The 6,000-nt window shown below is 38.9% G+C and overlaps 1 non-coding gene across 1 annotated transcript; it reads right to left on the reverse strand.

The window, feature by feature from the left end:
• Nucleotides 1-4,506: 4,506 nt before the first annotated feature.
• On the reverse strand, nucleotides 4,507-4,610 carry LOC115836082. The gene has a single exon (XR_004031087.1). It is a non-coding gene; the product is annotated as a small nucleolar RNA U13 (small nucleolar RNA).
• Between the last annotated feature and the right edge of the window lie 1,390 nt (nucleotides 4,611-6,000).

Consider the following 6,000-nt stretch of genomic DNA (forward strand, 5'->3'; position numbering starts at 1 on the left):
CCAACTTTGGGAAAATTTCAGCCATTATTTCCTTGAATATTTTTTAGTCACATATTCTTTATTTTCTCTTTCTGGGACTCTGATGATATAAATGTTTCATCTGTTGATATTGCCTCATAGGACCCTGAGGCTCCATTCCTTCTTTTCTAGTCTGTTTCTCTATGTTGTTAAGATTGTGTAGTTGCTAGGTATCTGTTACTGAGTTCATTTTTTTTCTTATTTTTTGAGATGGAGTGTCACTCTGTCCCCCAGGCTGGAGTGCAATGGTGTGATCTCAGCTCACTGCAACCTCCACTTCCCGGGTTCAAGTGATTCTCCTGCCCCAGCCTCCTGAGTAGCTGGGATTACAAGCATGTGCCACCATGCCCAGCTAATTTTTGTATTTTTAGTAGAGATGGGGTTTTGCCGTGTTGGCCAGGCTGGTCTCAAACTCCTGACCTCAAGCGATCCACCCACCTCAGCCTCCCAAAGTGCTAGGACTACAGGTGTGAGCCACCGCGCCCAGCCTGAGTTCATTATTTAGTACTCCAGTCATGTTTAATTAAGTATTTTGCCCATCAGTGAGTTGCGAATTTCAGTTATTGTTTTTACAGTTCAGTAATTTCCCTTTGGTTCTTTTTAATATTCCCAGTTTTCTGCTGAGATTTTCTATTGTTTCCATTTGTTTCAAAGAATTCACAATTACTTATTAGAGCATTTTTATGATTGCTGCTTTTATGATAGCCTGTGAACTTCAATATCTGATTCATCACTGTATCTGTTGGTACTGATTATTTTTTCTCATGAAAGTTGTAATTGTCCTGGTTCTTGGTATTATGTGTGATTTTTAAAATTATATTTTGGATATTTGGAATATAATAATGTGAGACTTTACATTCTAAAAAATATTCTTTTTTAACAGCAATCCCCCTGCTTAGGTATAGCACACAGGTGTTGGTGGGAGTGAATGTTTAGCTCCCTGATAAGCCTGGCTGACACCAACCTGCAGAAGTAGAGTACTAATTTATACTGCCTCTTTCAGATGGTTAGGGTAGAAGTTCAGCTCCACTCTCAGCCCTACTGACGCCTTTCCAGAGAAAGCAGAGCACTAACTTACATTCATTGTCTCTGAGTAAATGTGTAAGTTCAGCTTCTCACTGGAACCCACTGACACTGAGGGAAGGGAAAGTGGAGTCCAACTAGCTTCAATCCATACCATTTCATTCAATCTCATTGCTATCAGATGAGGATGGAGGATCCTTTCTCCACAGACATTCCTATGCGCTAATAACTGTCAAGCTGAGAGCCAAATCAGGAATGCAATCCTATTCACAATAGCCACAAAAATAATAAAATACCTAGGAATACAGCTAATCAGGGAGCTGAAATAGCTCTACAAAGAGAACTACAAAACACTGCTCAAAGAAATCAGAGATGATACAAACAAATAAAAAATACTCCATGCTCATGGATAAGAAGAATCAATATAATAAAAATGGCCATACTGCCCAAAGCAATTTATAGATTCAATGCTATTCTTATTAAACTACAGTATAGATTATTTACAGAACTAGAAAAGACTATTTTAAAACTCATATGGAAGCATAAAAGAACCCAAATAGCCAAGGCAATCCTAAGCAAAAAGAACAAAGCTGGAAGCATCATGCTACCCAACTTCAAACTACACTACACAGCTACAGTAAACAAAACAGCATGGTACTGGTACAAAAACAGACATATAGACCAATGGAGCAGAATGGAGAACCCAGAAATAAGGCCACACCTACAATTTTCTGGTCTTTGACAAAACTGACAGAAACAAGCAATGGGAGAAAGAACACCCTATTCAATAAATGGTGCTGAGATAACTGGTTAGCCATATGCAGAAAATTGAAACTGGATCCTTTTCTTACACCATATACAAAAATAAACTCAAGATGGATTAAAGGTTTAAATGCAAAACCCCAAACTGTGAAAATCCTGAAAGACAACCTAAGCAATACCATTCAGGACTCAGGAATAGGCAAATATTTTTTTTTCTTTTTTTTTCCTTTTTTTTTTTTTCTGAGACGGAGTCTTGTTCTGTCACCCAGGCTGGAGTCTGGAGTGAAGTGGCATGATCTCGGCTCACTGCAACCTCCGTCTCCTGGGTTCAAGCAGTTCTCCTGCCTCAGCCCCCCGAGTAGCTGAGATTACAGGTATGAGCCCCCACACCTGGCTCATTTTTGTATTTTTAGTAGAGACTGGGTTTCACCATGTTGGCCAGGCTGGTCTCAGACTCCTAAGCTCAAGTGATCCACCCGCCTCGGCCTTCCAAAGTGCTGGGATTACAGGTGTGGGCCACCGTGCCTGGTTGGAATGGGAAAAGATTTCATGATGAAGACATCAAAAGCAATTGCAACAAAAGCAAAAATTGTCAAATGGGATCTAATTAAACTAAAGAGTTTCTGCACAGCAATGGAAACTATCAACAGAGTGAACAAATAACCTACAGAATGGGAGAAAATGTTTGCAAACTATGCATCTGACAAAGGTCTAATATTCAGCATCTATAAGGAATTTAAACAAACTTGTAAGAAGAAACCAAATAACCCCATTAAAAAGTGGGCAAAGGACATGAACAGACACTTTTCAAACGAAGACACACATGTGGCCAACAATCATGAAAAAAAGCTCAACATCACTGATCATTAGGGAAACGCAAATCAAAACCACCATGAGATACCATCTCACACCAGTCAGAATGGCTATTACTAAAACATAAAAAAAAAAAAACAGATGCTGGCGAGGTTGCGGAGAGAACCTATACACTGTTGGTGGGAGTGTAAATTAGTTCAATCATTGTGGAAAACAGTATGGCAATTCCTCAAAGACCTAAACGCAGAAATATTGTTCGACTCAGCAATCCCATTACTGAGTATATACCCAAAGGAATATAAATTGTTCTGTAATAAAGACACATGCATGTGTATGTTCATTGCAGCACTATTCACAATAGCAAAGACATGGAATCAACCCAAATGCCCATTAGTGATAGATTAGATAAAGGAAATGTGGTACATATACACACGGAATATTATGCAACCATATAAAAGAACTAGATCATGTACTTTGCAGAGACATCAGTTGAGATGGAGGCCATTACCTTGGCAAACTAACATAGGAATAGAAAACCAACTACCACATGTTCTCACTTATAAGTGGGAGCGAAATGATAAGAACACATGGACATATAGAGAGCAACAACACACACTGGGGCCTATCGGAGGGTGGAGGATGGGAAAAGGGAGATGATCAGGAAAAATAACTAATGGGCATTAGACTTAATACCTAGATGATGAAATAATCTGTACAACAAACACCCATGACATAAGTTTACCTTTATAGCAAACCTACACACGTACCCCTGAAATTAAAAGTTTAAAAAAGATAGTGAAAATATAACAAATACAAATTTGTGGGGATTTAGCTAATGCAGTGCTTAGAGAAAAATTTTTTTTTAGGTAGTTAATGGGATTTATTTAAGAATCTGTTTACAATAATAACTCAACTTCTTTTTTTTTTTTTTGAGACGGAGTCTCGCTCTTTCCCCCAGGGCCGGACTGCAGTGGCGCTATCTCGGCTCACTGCAAGCTCTGCCTCCCGGCTTCACGCCATTCTCCTGCCTCAGCCTCCCGAGTAGCTGGGACTACAGGCACCCGCCACTGCGCCCGGCTAATTTTTTGTATTTTTAGTAGAGATGGGGTTTCACCGTGTTAGCCAGGATGGTCACGATCTCCTGACCTCGTGATCCGCCCACCTCTGCCTCCCAAAGTGCTGGGATTACAGGCGTGAGCCACCGTGCCCGGCCTTCATAGACATTTTTTGTACTCATCTGGAAATTAGAAATGGAGAAATCTTCTCCCATGTCTATTGCTTAGATCTACCACACTCAGAGCTGCTCCTATTAGGGATAAATATTTGTGGCAATTTCTGTGTTCTGAGGCCCCTTAGGACTACCAGAATTCTTATTTCTCTTCCTTTCACACTTCCTGCAAGAATGCTGATGTTGGTGATGGTTTGGCTCACCCTGTTTTCTTCTGGGATTTATTAGTTACCTTGTTCCTCATTTCAGTTAAGATGTCCATGTTTCTTTTACTATTCTGTTGCTTCATCTATTTTGATTAGAGAATGTAGGGAGATGAAAAAACTGCAAAACTGTCATCTTGCTCCAGACAGAATTCTTTGCCTCAGTTTTCTAAAGATGCCTTTGCTGGGTGTAGATTTCTAGTTCAGCAGTTATTTTTTCCGCACTTTGAAGATCTTTTGTTGTCTTAATTGGTGGTCTTTGAAGGTAAAATGTGTCTTTTAAGCTTTGGCCGCTTTTAAGATTTTTCTCCTTGTTTTTGTTTTCTTCTGTTTTGTTATGATGTGTCAAAGTGTGGATTTCTTTTTGTATATCCTAATAGGGGTCATTGGGACTTTTACTATAGCATTTGATGTCTTTCACCATTTGGGGAAAATTCTTTTTTTTTTTTTTTCCAATCATGTTAGATGGGTAATGTGCTGATGTCATAACAAGGATTGATGGTGACGCATCTTACATGTGTGTGTGAAAACCCAATCATCATGCTTATGAGATACAAAAGGATCAGGGAAAATCCTTAACCACTTTTCAAATGATTTTTCTGTCAAATTTTCTCCCTCTCTTCTAAAACTCTGATATTATTATTTTTTGAGACGGAGTCTTGCTCTGTTGCCCAGGCTGGAGTGCAGTGGTGCGATCTCAGTTCACTGCAACTTCTGCCTCCCGGGTTCAGGCAATTCTCCTGCCTCAGCCTCCTGAGTAGCTGGGATTACAGGTGCACCCAGCTAATTTTTGTATTTTTAGTAGAGATGGGGTTTCACCTTGATCAGGCTGGTCTCAAACCCCTGACCTCATGATCCACCTGCCTCAGCCTCCCAAAGTGCTGGGATTACATGCGTGAGCCACTGTGCCTGGCCTAAAACTCTGACATTCTTAAACCCTCACACTGCATCCTCCATGTTTTTTTCCACCTCTTCTGTTGTGTTTGTCTTTTTGTCTCAATGTTTTTTAAATATTCATTCTGATCTTTCAGTTTATTATTTTATCAGCTGTTTCTAATATTCTATTAAAAACATCCATTTGGTTTAAATTTAAGTTCCTACATTTTTCAGTTGTACAATGTCTACACAGTTCTTTGTCATATCTGCTTTATTTTTAGAATTTCTAGTTATCTCACAAAATTTTCCTTTTTGATTTTTAACTCCTAGAACAGAGTAACCATTTATTTTAGAGTCAAAATCTGTTAATTCCAGTATCACAGCCCCTGTAAGTTTGTTTCTATTGTTAATTTTTTTGTTTGAGTTTTGCTTATGCTGTTCTGTATGATTGTGTGCCTGCACATACAGTGTTTGCTAGACCACTGTATTGAGAATGTGTTTGTAGAAAAAGTGTGGAGCTTTTTCTACACTAGGATGATGTCATCTTTCTTCAGAGAGGATTTTTACTTGCTTCTGTCAGATTATTGGGTTACAGGTGATCCAGAATCACCTTAATATCATTTCACAAATTGGAATTTTTCTGAGCTACCCATATGACACAAAACTGAGCTATAATCCATGTGAGAACTAGTTTACTTCTGGCTCATTCTTACCTCTAGGGTACAGGTTTTAGAGGCCAATCCAGAGTGTGGACTGGTACCCTCTTGCTCCAAAGTGCTATGAAAAGCACTTCTCAGCTTCTGAGCCACCTCTCAGTATACATAAATATCTCCATACAAAAAATCCCCAAAAGCTTGTCTCACCTCTCTGGATTTCTGCAATATCTCTTTTTCATCTTGACCAGATTTTTCACTACCTTTTTAGCTCTTAAATGCCTTCAAGTAGTTTTTAGAAACAATTTTGTCCCACTGTTTTAGTTGTCATTAGTCATAGGGTTGCATTAAATTACCAAGTTTCCAGAAGAGAAATTTAAATGTATTTATCATGTTTCTGTTTAAGGAAAGAGAAGCATCAATA

This window comes from Nomascus leucogenys, chromosome 1a, assembly GCF_006542625.1.
Source record: "Nomascus leucogenys isolate Asia chromosome 1a, Asia_NLE_v1, whole genome shotgun sequence".
In the NCBI taxonomy this organism is placed as follows: domain Eukaryota; kingdom Metazoa; phylum Chordata; class Mammalia; order Primates; family Hylobatidae; genus Nomascus; species Nomascus leucogenys.